Source organism: Schistocerca cancellata, chromosome 7 (assembly GCF_023864275.1).
Source record: "Schistocerca cancellata isolate TAMUIC-IGC-003103 chromosome 7, iqSchCanc2.1, whole genome shotgun sequence".
In the NCBI taxonomy this organism is placed as follows: Eukaryota; Metazoa; Arthropoda; class Insecta; order Orthoptera; family Acrididae; genus Schistocerca; species Schistocerca cancellata.
In genome coordinates, this window is record NC_064632.1 from 542,121,908 (window position 1) to 542,134,026 (window position 12,119).

The 12,119-nt window shown below is 44.9% G+C and overlaps 1 protein-coding gene across 1 annotated transcript in view; it reads left to right on the forward strand.

The window, feature by feature from the left end:
• Positions 1–12,119, forward strand: part of LOC126092515 (uncharacterized) — a 698,582-nt gene that overhangs the window by 184,251 nt on the left and 502,212 nt on the right. The gene's annotated exons all lie outside the window — the stretch shown is intronic.

Consider the following 12,119-nt stretch of genomic DNA (forward strand, 5'->3'; position numbering starts at 1 on the left):
ATGGGGCGCGTGCAGTTGGAGTGATATGGGATCCCAGATGCGTCTAGATAGATTCTGACGGGTGACCCGCACGTAAGCATCCTGTCTGATCACCTGCAGCCGTTCATATCCATTGCGCATTCCGACGGACTTGGGCAATTCCAGCAGGACAATGCGACAACCCACACGTCCCGAATTGCTACAGAGTGGCTCCAGGAATACTCCTTTGTGTTTAAACACTTCCTCTGGCCACCAAACTCTTCATAATTGAGCATATGTGGGGTGCCTAGAAACGTGCTGTTCAGAAGAGAACTCCACTCTCTTGTACTCTTACGTGTTTATGGACAGTCCTGCAGGATTCATAGTGTCAATTCCCTCCAGTACTACTTCAGACATTAGTCGTGTCCATGACACGTCGTGTTGCGGCGCTTTTGCAAGCTCGCGGGGGCCCTACACGATATTAGGCAGTTTCTTTGGCTCTTCAGTGTGTATGCATTCTTTAGAAGAGTAGATACCTAGCTGAACGTCCTGCAAGATCTATAACTCCCAAGGAGTTTGTCCTTTGATCACTGTGGACCGCCATTTTTCATTCGGTGTTCATGGCGCAAGTTAATGATTTGTTTTGAACACGTCTCGAATGTCGACGATGTCCATTTTGTGAAGCATAATACATGCGTCCAACAGGAGGTTGACCTCTGCACTTCCCGGACAGTCATGCACATGGTGAGTCATTAGCTTCCAATATTTTTCCGCTCATAATTGTTAACAAAACACTTCTAGATGAGTCTCACTGCAGTCATGGACTGTGCGGCTGGTCCCCGCGGAGGTTCGAGTCCTCCTTCGGGCATGGATGTGTGTGTTTGTCCTTAGGATAATTTAGGTTAAGTAGTGTGTAAGCTTAGGGACGGATAACCTTAGCAGTTAAGTCCCATAAGATTTCACACACATTTGAACATGTTTTTGAGTCTCACGAAAAACTGAACTTGCCACATCGCACTCTACGGCTTCCTTGTCAGAGGTAGATTGAGCCGTGCTGTGGCCGGCCAGCGGCGACCGCCGTAAAGCGGCAGGTGTCTGGCAGCCTGCCCTGCGCCGTCCTCTGGTTTGTCTCGGGTTTCCACGGCGGGCCGCGCCGCGCTTTGGTGTCTGCAAGGGCGCCGACACTAATCGCTCGTGATCCCGCCTTTACGCGTCTCTCCCTACAAAGTTGCCGACGTCACTCCAGACGCGGGCGTCCGTCTGTGAAAGACGGCTCCAGCTGCGCCGGAGAGGCGCGCTCGCCTCACGTCGCTGGAGTCTTCACGCGGTGTCGTCTGCAGTAGAAAGCTCCACCGAAATTTCTCCGGCACTTACACACCGCTTTCGATGGACACAGAAGAGTGTAGCAGTATTATATTTCCAACACACTATGTCCTGGACATTCAAGTGCTAAGTTAACGACAGCATCACGGATGTAATGTCTGTGTAGACCTCTGCCGATATACGAGGTTTCTCCGGAAAATACTTATAGAAGTTGAATAATTATTTTACAATTATTCAGGTATTACAATATGGTCTCCTTCAAAGTACTCGTCCTGAGACGCGATACACTTCTGCCAACGCCGTTTCCACTGTTGATGACATTGCTGAAAGTCTTCAGTTGTGGTGTTGTTCAGTTGCCGTGTCGTTTCTGTCTTGGTGGCTTCCACATCTCCCAAGTGCCGCCCCCGAAGCACTATTTTGCATTTCGGGAACATGAAGAAGCCACACGGGGCTAAAACGGGAGAATAAGGCGGGTGGTCTGTCACGGTGATTGAGCTTCGGGCCAAAAACTCACGCACAACGAGCGACGTGTGAGCGGGCGCATTGTCGTGATGAAGGATCCACCTGCCACCTTTTGCCAACTCCGGTCGAACTCGGGCCACACGAGCTCTGAGACGTGTCAGAATTTCAACGTAAAAATTTCCGTTCACTCTCTAGCCGGGAGAGACAAATTCCTTGTGAACAATGCCCCTACAATCAAAGAAAACAATCAATATTGTCTTCACATTGGACCTTGATTTTCGCGACTTTTTTGTTCTCGGTTCACCTGCAAGTTTCCATTCCTTGCTTTGAGAATTGAGCTCCACATCGAATTCGTAAAACCAGGACTCGTCTCCAGTGACGAGTCGGTTGAGAAAGTCCCCTCGTTCCTCTGCTTCCAACCAATCCTCACAGCACTCAACCCTCTTTGCTTTCTGTTCTGGCGTCAAGAGCTTCGGTACGATTTTCGCACACAATTTATTATTATCAAGTTTTTGTGTTAAGATTTCGTTAACGATTGTTTTGGGGATTGACAGCTCGTCAGCAATCATTCTGACTGTCAATCCACGGTCTCTAAGAACACAAGCCCGAACATTTGCATCAGAACTCGATGTCGACGGGCGACCTGGGCGAGGGTCATCGTTCACTTCTTCTCGGCCATCCCGGAACCTTTTTAACCACTTGTTCACGGTTGATTCCTTCAGAGAATTGTCTCCGTAAACCTGTTTCAAACACTCAAAAATCTCACGGCCATTCTTGCCTAGCTTTGCAAGAAACGTGATGTTTACGTGCTGTTCCTCAATCAGAGAGAGCTCCATGCCGACGGCAGGTGAAAAAGGGTAACTGTCAACAAGCTGCCGCACACTCCCACCTTCACGCAGAGTGCTCTGACTCGAACTGAGCGTTGATGGGATTGATTACAGCAGTAGTCCCACCTAGCGGTGACTGCAACTTGTAACATAAAGACATTATTCAACTTTTATACGTATTTTCCGGACAAACCTCGTACACTCTAACGCAAAAAAAAGCACCGCGAAGGAATTATCGAACTGGGACGGAAGTCCGTAGATGTGATGTACATGTACAGACAAACAAATGATTTCAATTTCAGAAAAGTTATATAAGCTGTTGGAGAGAAAGAGCTTCACAAATTCAGCAAGTCAGTAACGCGTTGGTTGACCTCTGACCGTTATGCAAGCAGTTATTCGGCTTCACATTGATATAGTTGTAAGACTCCCTCCTGAGGAATATAGTGCAGAATTCTGTCTAAATGGCGCGTTAGATCGTTGGAAAGTCCTACCCATAATGCTCCAAACGTTCTCAAGTGGAGTTAGATCCGGCGATGTTGCTGGCCAAGATAGGGTTTGGCAAGCACAAAGACAAGCAGTAGAAACTCTCACCCTGTGCGGGCGAGCATTATCTTGCTGAAATGTAGGCCCAGGATGGCTTGCCATGAAGGGTAACAAAACGGGTCGTAGACTATACAGGGTGGTCCATTGATCGTGACCGGGCCACGAAAAAAGCGTCAAACGAAAAAACTACAAAGAACGAAACTTGTGTAGCTTGAAGGGGGAAACAAGATGGCGCTATGGTTGGCCCGCTAGATGGCGCTGCGATAGGTCAAACGGATATCAACTGCGTTTTTTTTAAATAGGAACCCCCATTTTATATTACATATTCGTGTAGTACGTAAAGAAATGTGAATGTTTTAGTTGGACCACTTTTTTCTCTTTGTGATAGATGGCGCGGTAATAGTCACAAACATATGGCTCACGATTTTAGACGAACAGTTGGTATTAGGTAGGTTTTTTAAATTAAAATACAGAACGTAGGTACGTTTGCACATTTTATTTCGGTTGTTCCCTGTGATACACGTACCTCTGTGAACTTATCATTTCTGAGAACGTATGCTGTTACAGCGTCATTACCTGTAAATACCACATTAATGCAATAAATGCAAAAAATGATGTCCGTCAACCTCAATGCATTTGGCAATACGTGTAACGACATTCCTCTCAACAGCAGGTAGTTCGCTTTCCGAAATGTTCGCACATGCATTGACAATGCGCTGACGCATGTTGTCAGGCGTTGTCGGTGGATCACGGTAGCAAATATCCTTCAACTTTCCGCACAGAAAGAAATCCGGTGACGTCAGATCCGGTGAATGTATGGGCCGTAGTATGGTGCTTCGACGACCAATCCACCTGTAATGAAATATGCTATTGAATACCACTTCAACCGCACGCGAGCTATGTGCCGGACATCCATCATGTTGGAAGTACATCGCCATTCTGTCATGCAGGGAAACATCTTGTAGTAACATCGGTAGAACATTACGTAGGAAATCAGCATACATTGCAGGATTTAGACTGCCATCGATAGAATGTGGGCCAATTATTCTTCCCCCCATCGTTCAGCACCATACATTAACCCGCCAAAGTCGCTGATGTTCCACTTGTCACAGCCATCGTGGATTTTCCGTTTCCCAATAGTGCATATTATGCCGGTTTTACCTCGTCTCCTACCTTCAAAACTTCACAGAAGCTCTCCTGCGAACCTTGCAGAACTAGCACTCCTCAGAACTAGCTCAGATGTTTGGTTGGCCTCTGTAATAAAAAAAACTGAGTGGAAGGGTCAACAAACGAACGTGAACGGATGTCACGTGACATCCGCAACGACCAAACACAACGATCAACAGCGGAAAAAAATGGTACAGCACTTGCCAGCGAAAGGCAAAGGTCATGAGTTCGACTCTGGGTCCGGCACACAGTTTTAATCTGCCAGGATTGTTTCATATCAGCGCACACTCCGCTGCAGAGTGAAAATCTCATTCTGGAAATTATATGCTTTCTGTAGCGTTAAGAACATAGTTTATTCAGAGTTCTTCCAGAGAGTTACAGCAACAAGTTATAATTTCTTAAATAGAACGTTATTTTGTTCCTATATTGTAAGTGACGGGTTTCAGCCAACTGCGTTCAAGTCAATTTAAATCAAATTTCTATCAATTTCAGTTGAAACTTTTGACTGTGTTCACATGAACGATCTATCCGCGGAATTTTTCATGGTTGTCTGGTGTGCAGTGCATATGTTTCTGAATATAGAACTCAGTCCACCTTCTAAACGACCTGCTTACGAGATGAAAAGCTCCTGGCGAGAACACTTCAGGTTTGATGATGAAGAAGGAGACAATTGTTTTTCGTTTATGTACGCAACTTGAACGAAATTCTAAGTTCAAAACAACTGTTAAAAATGCCCTCTTCCAGAGTTTCTTCCCTCCCCCCCCCCCTAATTTTCTATGCAGGCATCACATTTCGCAAAAAGTACTGTTGTACTTGTTCGAACTATTCGCCAGTGCTGTTCCAACGAAGTTACAGACAGCGACATCCTTGCTGAGAGATCTTTTCGAGGCTTAGTACACAAGACGTTTCATGTGACAATACAAGAAACCAGAGAGGGTAAACCAGGTAAACAAATTGTCCACGAAGCAGGATCTTTCTCTGTTCACCTTATAGTTACCATCTGACACAGGTGACGATGAGGAAGACGTATAAACTGACCCGCTGAATGATTGCGTTGGAACTACACTACTGGCCATTACAATTGCTACACCAAGAAGAAATGCAGATGATAAACGGGTATTCATTGGACAAATATATTGTACTAGAACTGATATGTGATTACATTCACACGCAATTTGGGTGCATAGATCCTGAGAAATCAGTACCCAGAACAACCACCTATGGCCGTAATAACGGCCTTGATACACCTGAGCATTGAGTCAAACAGAGCTTGGATGGCGTGTACAGGTACAGTTGCCCATGCAGCTTCAATACGATACCACAGTTCATCAAGAGTAGTGACTGGCGTATTGTGACGAGCCAGTTGCTCGGCCACCATTGACCAGACTTTTCAATTGGTGAGAGATCTGGAGAATGTGCTGGCCGGGGTAGCAGTCGAACATTTTCTGTATCCAGAAAGGCCCGTACAGGACCTGCAACATGCGGTCGTGCATCATCCTGCTGAAATGTAATGTTTTGCAGGGATCGAATGAAGGGTAGAGCCACGGGTCGTAATACATCTGGAATATAACGTCCACTGTTGAAAGTGCCGTCAATGAGAACAAGAGGTGACCGAGTCGTGTAACCAATGGCATCCCATACCATCACGCCGGGTGATACGCCAGTATGGCAATGACGAATACACGCTTCCAATGTGCGTTCACAGCGATTCCGAAAAAATGACGTTTTGCCATTCGTGCACCCAGGTTCGTCGTTGAGTACACCATCGCAGGCGCTCCTGTCTGTGATGCAGCGTCAAGGGTAACCGCAGCCATGGTCACCGAGCTGATAGCCCATGCTTCTGCAAGCGTCGTCGAACTGTTCGTGCAGATGGTTGTTGTCTTGCAAACGTCCCCATCTGTTGAGTCAGGGATCGAGACGTGGCTGCACGATCCGTTACAGCCATGTGGATAAGATGCCTGTCATCTCGACTGCTAGTTATACGAGGCCGTTGGGATCCAGTACGGCATTCCGTATTACCCTCCTGAACCCACCGATTCCATATTCTGCTAACAGTCATTGGATCTCGACCAACGCGAGCAGCAATATCGCGATACGATAAACCGCAATCGCGATAGGCTACAATCCGACCTTTATCAAAGTCGGAAACGTGATGGTACGCATTTCTGCTCCTTACACGAGGCATCACAACTACGTTTCACCAGGCGAGGCCGGTCAACTGCTGTTTGTGTATGAGAAATCGGTTGGAAACTTTCCTCATGTCAGCACGTTGTAGGTGTCGCCACCGGCGCCAACCCTGTGTGAATACTCTAAAAAGCTAATCATCTGCATATCACAGCATCTTCTTCCTGTCGGTTAAGTTTCGCGGCTGTAGCACGTCATCTTCGTGGTGTAACAATTTTAATGGCCAGTAGTGTACATATTTCCAGCAACAGGGCAGTATGTCTTTCAGAAACACAGCGTACGGTTGTGGTGTTAAGCAGACGCTGAGATATCAACCAGTTTTTGACTGTATCCACCGACAAGTTTACTGCCGGCTTCGGTGGCCAAGCGGTTCTATGCGCTTGAGTCTGGAACCGCGCGACCGCTACGGTCGTAGGTTCGATTCCTGTCTCGGGCATGGATGTGTGTGATGTCCTTAGGTTAGTTAGGTTTAATTAGTTCTACGTTCTAGGGGACTGATGACCTCAGATGTTAAGTCCCATAGTGCTCAGAGCCATTTGAACCATTTGATTTGACGAGTTCACTGGAAGTCAGTGGTGGCAGCTCTCGACATAAAAAAAAAATGGTTCGAATGGCTCTGAGCACTATGGGACTTAACTTCTGAGGTCATCAGTCCCCTAGAACTTAGAATTACGTAAACCTAACTAACCTAAGGACATCACACAACACCCAGTCATCACGAGGCAAGGTCTCCTCAACTGTTTCGTATGGCTTCTCGTTAGCCTGTGTATGATTACTGCGACTACTGAGAGTTCTGTCTCTGAAACAGGCTTTATGAGAGAGAAGCTCTTTCACAGGAAATGAGAATCCACCAGATTACGCTGCAGCACTTATTGCTTAGACACAACATGCAGCACGAAGTCGGCATTATTAGTTTTAACCTGTTGTAAGCTTCCCGTTGGGTAATCGTGGTGTCTTCACGGTAGTTTGTAGTCGAAAGTTACTTCGGTTTATTTTCGTGTATGCCGAATACTTTAGGACGGCTCTAATTATACCGTGGACAAACAAGAGTTCATAGCCCTACCTGACGGCATACTTTCGACGCCTCACACCAGGGCGGTGTGTTATCCAGATGCCCGTGTTGACAGACTCTTCGCTACTTCCGTGGATTCGCGTCTTTTGTCGGTCGGTACCTGCGCTCCGCTTCTTTCGACGCGACATAAACATCGCTTTCAGCACTATTTTATAAAAGGTGCTCCGTCAAAACATCGCGATGTTTCCGCGACGCCGTCTCGTGCAACGTCCGACAGCCTCTGCGGTATTTGGTACATCAGGAGAACACTAAACAGGGCATCATAAAACTGTAAGAGGTCGATGCCACTGGAAGACGCTACTGAATGGGCCACTGATTGCAAGAATTTCCTGAACCGAATAGACGTGAAATCGTTCCAACAGACAGAGAAATCGCATTTCCACGCCAACTAATCTTATAATACACGACCATGTTTTTTGAATGTGGTGTCGTCCCGTATACTGTAAAATTCGAAAATTAATAACTCCAGAAATTAAAAGGAAATTTAATTATCAGAAAGAGTTTATATACAGGGTGGTCGTGACTGGGCCAAATATCTCACGAAATAAGCGTCAAACGAAAAAAACTACAAAGCACGAAACTTGCCTAGCTTGAAGGGGGAAACCAGATGGTGGTATGGTTGGCCCGCTAGATGGCGCTGCCATAGGTGAAACCGATACCAACTGCGTTTTTTAAAATAGGAACCCCTATTTTTTATTACATATTAGTGTAGTACGTAAGGAAATAGGAATGTTGTAGTTGGTCCACTTTTTTCGCTTTGTGATAGATGGCGCTGTAATAGCCACAAACATACCGCTCACAATTTTAGACGAATCGTTGGTAACAGGTAGGTTTTTAAAATTAAAATACAGAACGTAGGTACGTTCGAACATTTTATTTCGGTTGTTCCAATGTGATACATGTACCTTTGTAAACTTATCATTTCTGATAACGCATGCTGTTACAGCGTGATTACCTATAAATAGCACTTAAAGCGATAAATGCTCAAAATGATGTCCGTCAACCTCAATGCATTTGGCAATTCGTGCAACGACATTCCTCGCAACAGCGAGTAGTTCACCTTCCGTAATGTTCGCATATGCGTTGACGATGCGCTCACGCATGTTGTCAGGCGTTGTCGGTTGATCACGATAGCAAATATCCTTCAACTTCCACCACAGAAAGAAATCCGGGGACGTCAGATCCGGTGAACTTGCGAACCATCGTATGGTGTTTCGACGACCAATATACCTGCCATAAAATATGCTATTCATTACCGCTTCAACCGCACGCGAGCTATGCGCCGGACATCCATCATGTTGGAAGTACATCGCTTTTCTGTCATGCAGTGAAACATTTTGTAGTAACATCGGTAGAACATTACGTAGGAAATCAGCACACATTGCACCATTTAGATTTCCATCGAGAAAATGGGGGCCAATTATCCTTCCTCCCATAGTGCCGCGCCATACATTAACCCGCCAAGGTCGCTGATGTTCCTCTTGTCGCAGCCATCGTGGATTTTCCGTTGCCCAATAGTTTATATTATGCCGGTTTACATTACCGCTTTTCGTGAATGACGCTTCGTCGCTAAATAGAACGCGTGCAAAAACTCTGTCATCGTCCCGTAGTTTCTCTTGTGCCCAGTGGCAGAACTGTACGCGACGTTCAAAGTCGTCGTCATACAATTCCTGGTGCATAGAAATATAGTACGGGTGCAATCGATGTTGCTGTAGCATTCTCAATACCGACGTTTTTGAGAATCCCGATTCCCGCTCAATTTGTCTGCTACTAATGTGCGGATTAGCCGCGACAGCAGTTAAAACACCTACTTGGGCATCATCATTTGTTGCAGGTCGTGATTGACGTTTCACATGTGGCTGAACACTTCCTGTTTCCTTAAATAACGTAAGTATATGGCGAACGGTCCGGACACTTGGATGATGTCGTCCAGGATACCGAGCAGCATACATAGCACACGCCCGTTGGGCATTTTGATCACAGTAGCTATACATCAACACGATATCGACCTTTTCCGCAATTGGTAAATGGTCCATTTTAACACGGGTAATGTATCACGAAGCAAAAACCGTCCGCACTGGTGGAATGTTACGTGATACCACGTAATTATACGTTTCTGACTATTACAGCGCCATCTCTCACAAAGCGTAAAAAGTGGTCGAACTAAAATATTCATATTTCTTTACGTACTACACGAATATTTAATAAAAACTGGGGGTTAATATTTTAAAAAAAAGCGTAGTTGATATCCGTTTGAACTATGGCAGCGCCATCTAGCGGGCCAACCATAGCGCCATCTGGTTTCCCCCTTCAAGCTAGACGAGTTTCGTGCTTTGTAGTTTTTTCGCTTGATACTTATTTCGTGAGATATTTGGCCCCGTCACTATCAATGGACCACCCTGTATAGATACTAATATCATGTGCTGCTTGTTTTCAGAGTAATCACCACAGCGAGTGATAAATTTACCGCAGTGTTGCGGTAGTCATCCTCTGCGGAAAATACAAAACCTTCCAGCGCTGAAGTATATCATAACAGAAAAGTGATGTGCATGTGCCAGTCGGTGATATGGAGTCGGTGCAGTAAGAAGGTTAGACATGGAGCCGTGAGAGAATGGCGTGTTTGTGCTGTCGAGTGTGGACGTGTCCACCACCACTCGGTGATGATGTACCAATGCGGACCTTCAGCGTGACTGCAAGTAATGGTGTACCACGTGCAGCCCCGTAACGCGACGTAAGAACAATAGACGTAAAAAGATTATAAGCGACAGGGAGCAGAGATGAGTTTCACACTTGTCAACGACTGTCGGTATCATACCTAAAAGGAATTGTAGATCTTATAATTAAATTTTTCTCAAGACATTTGAGTCTCATCTTTATCTACAATAATGGTCGGAGCCGAAGAAAAGATTCAAAATTTGAGTCACAACTGGGAGTTGACCCTTGGTCGCGTTGTTTACAGGCAGGAATGCTAGGCACTAACCAACGTAGCACTGCATGATGCGTAGAAGACACAAATCCAATGCTATCCGCAAGACAAACTTCAGTTCACATATCCTGCTGCCGTGATGTAATGGTTAGCATTCCTGCCTTATAACCAAGGAGATGCGGGTTCAAGTCCCGACCGTGGCACAGATTTTGATTCATTCCTTTAACTTCTATCATTATCACAGATAAAGACGAGACACAAATGTCTCAATGTAAATTTAACTACAAGAGCTATACATCACCTACACCAGAGGTATAGGATCTCCCCATTATGTCTAATGTTGAAGAGCCTCGGGACTAGTGATGATCTAAGAAGGGGAACGCAAGCAGAAGATATGAACTAAGTTCGTGTTGGGGAGGACACTGGAATTCGATAGTCTGTGCGGAAATATTAGATATGGTGATATGGTGGCGTAATGGTTAGCATTACTGCCTAATAAGCAACGAGACCTGGGTTGAAGTTGTAACCTACCCCTCCCTCATCTGTTGACTGTCACTGACTTAGTAATAAAGTCTTTTAATAAGCTTCGAGAGGAGTAAGATTTACAATAAACTTTTTTACTTATCTTCCTTTCTCGTAGTTGGCTCCAGTTCTTCACGTCTAGGGGTTGATTCTTGAACCTGAAATTTTTGATATCATAGGATCTCATGGTTTCAATTGACGTAATGACTTCTGAAGAATTGCCTGGATAGTTAATTTTAGTCGGCTGGAGTGGCGGAGCGGTTCTAGGCGCTTCAGTCTGGAACCGCGCGACCGCTATGACCGCAGGTTCGAATCCTGCCTCGGGCATGGATGTGTGTGGTGTCCTTAGGTCAGTTAGGTTTAAGTATTTCTAAGTTATAGGGGACTGATGACCCCTGCTGTTTAGTTCCATAGTGCTCAGAGCCATTTGAACCATTTTTGAGTTAATTTTATTCCCTCCCATTTTTTCTATATCAGAACGTCTTTACAGTTTCCACTTCAAAGCCGGAAACTACATTGTTATTGCCAGAAATAAAAACACGTCCGATCACATCAGAGGCACGCCCACTACTAATTCATTGTGCGGTACTAACAACATTCCAAAGAGTTCACAAATTTTCTTGACAAATGACTCTCCACCAGCTTATACTATTATTTCAGAAATGAATGCAGAAGTAAACATAACAAATATCGTCAGATTGCGCAATTAATAATAGGAATTTAATGTGTGTCAGATATTTCCTAATTTCAAATTTTTTTTAAAAAAAGCAATTTTAACAGTACGCGCAGAGCTAGTACTTATCGATTGTAACAACGAAAATAATTTCTTTTTATACGATTTAGACTGAAATACCTGTATAATACATCGTGTACAAAATCACATGCAATTCTTTTAGAAAAACACTTGTGATAACATTAACCTGTTTAAAAGGTCGTAAATATTTTTTGGTATCGCTTACTTCTGCCGAGGTAAAGTAATGTTAGAGGAGGGTGTCCCTCTCCAAATTTCTGGCTGTGGCACAAATTTTAATTCATTTCTTCAGCTTTCGTCACTAAAAGAATTGCTGCCGTTAATGATTGAGCATCCATTTAAACGTGATTATTAAAAAACCATCTTTATCGCAAATTTCTTTTA